Here is a 2,324-nt window from a genome sequence, read left to right on the forward strand (position 1 = left end):
GCTTTATTAGCCATCACTGATGTCCCAGTCCCGCTGGGAAGCAGGAGGCTTGTCCTGCGTCTCTCAGTGCCACTGGAGCAGAGGGTAGAAATTACCCACTTTACTACCGAGCTCGTCCGCCGTCAGTGCCGCAGTCCCCCTCCGTGGGAATTAAACCCTTGTCCCTTGTACCTGTGTTGGGATGGCACGAGGTTGGTCCCCTGAAGAGCCAGAATCTTGCCAGTTCCAGGGAGCAGGTCCTGGCCCTTCCCTGCAAATATCTCCCCAGATTCAGTGCCTCCAATGAGCAGCTCCAAGGGCCAGGGGTGGTTGCCCAGCTGGACTCTCAACACACGCCTCTCATCCTGACCATGGCACCTGGCCCAGGGAGGGGCCCAATCACAGCTGAGAAAATAAAGGCAGGAACAGGTCAGTAGGCAGGAGTTGGGGGATAAACTGCTGCAGGAGATGGTGCTGGGTGGAAGGCAAAGCCAGGCCCAAGGCTTCGGGCCAGTTACTCAAGCCCTCAGCTCTCTCTCTGCATGAGGAGAAACCTAGTACTATGGCTCGCCCCTCAGCAACTGCTCGCTTCATCACCTCCTATTTCATTCACACTTGCACTGCATTTAGCACCATTTTTCAACAAAGGTCGTGACATCCCTGAGCCGCATTAGTAAACGCATCCCTGGAACCTACCGCACACCGTCAGGGCTCAGGGCCTCTGTTCGTGCCCTCTGGGGCCTGTCTGCACACGTCCAAATCTTAAGAGGCCCTCATGGCACAACCCTCACACCGTCTTTTCTATGGTCCGTCCCGTGACCCCAATCAAACCTGCGCTTCCCCTGCACCATGGCACACTTCCTGTGGCTTATTCTGTGCTGGGGAGGCCGATAAGCCAGAACAGTGGGCCTGGCTGAATTAAAGATGCCACACGTGTTAGCTGCGTTACAAAAGGGTCAGGATTTGCCATTTGAGGTGACTGGATTAACAACTTTATTCTTCATCAACAACAAAAGGGCTGGTGTTTTGTTCCAAATAGATAGTTGGTAGGGCTGAGACCCATATGGGACCTTTGTAGTCCCAGCTAACGACAATAAAACGCTGCAGTCAGCTCCCTGGCTGGCAGGTGTGGGCCTGGCGACCACAGAGATCAGCAGGACCTGAGTGTTGGAAGGCAGAGGCCAGGGTGGAGGCCACAGCTGCAAAATGTAAAGGAAGTGGTTATGCTCACAGCGGCAGGAGAGTTCCAACAAAACGTGGTTCTGCCTGTTCCAAGGTCCCCCATGGCCAAGTCCTGTGGAAACACAAATTCCACAGCACCCACCGTGGGGACAGAGAGCACAGGGTGCTGCTCAAGGCTGGAACTCCTATTACAAAGGCACCTCTGGGCAACGGCCCCTGTAAGCAGAACCAGAGTCAAAATTCAAGAGGGGAACAGCCAGCAGACAATGGAACTAGGACAGGCTGAAGGACACCGCTGGAGTGGGTGACTGGAATGACTGGGGGCTGGGGGCACTGTTCCCCTGAGCTCCAGTGTCCTCAACCAGAAAAACGTAACTACCGCCACCTCCCTCATAGCCGCGAACATCAAAGAACATGAAGCGAGGGACATGCCTGGCACAGTCCCAGCTGAACAGCAGAGACGCGTCCACGCCACATTTCTCCTTTCGAGCCTGCTGCCCAGCTTGCGGCCTCTGCCATGGACGTGGGAGCCGGCGTGGGTGGTAAGCAGTGTGATGACCATTATTCACCGGGTACCGCCCACGTGCTGGGCACATCAGGGCCTCACACACATTCTCTCGCTGAATCCTCGCAACAACCTGACGCAGGCATTTACCTCTTGCTGTGGATGAGGAAACTGAGGTTCAGAGGATGGCAACTTGTCCTGTGTCACAGCTGGCAGAGGAGTCTGGGTTTTGGAGCCATGCCTGCCTGACAGGAGAAGCTGGGCCCCTCCCGGCCCGGCCCGCAGCCGGGGGCTCTAGGGCAGGCAGAGCAACGGAGTTCCCCGTGGCCGCACCTCCACCTGGAGGGGCTGGGCAGGGAACAGGACACCGTCAACTTGGAACAAACTTTTATTTTGTGTGCTGGTTTGGTCGGTCCGTGGCCACAGGTCAGTGGTAACTAGAAACAGTCAGGAGGAGAGGAGAGGGGAGCAGCAGTCCGGAAGCAGGAGTGGCGGCGAAGGGTTGGGGATGGAAGGGAGGCGAGGCTGAGGAAGGACCCAGCCAGTTGGGTGTCCCAGGCTAGAGAAAGAACATATCTCTGCCCATCAGTCCACCCTAAAGAGAGGGCTTCAGTCCACAGCTCCGAGCAGGCTGGTTTGGGGCCCATGCTACCATCTC

This window comes from Globicephala melas, chromosome 10 (genome assembly GCF_963455315.2).
Source record: "Globicephala melas chromosome 10, mGloMel1.2, whole genome shotgun sequence".
NCBI classification, from domain to species: Eukaryota; Metazoa; Chordata; class Mammalia; order Artiodactyla; family Delphinidae; genus Globicephala; species Globicephala melas.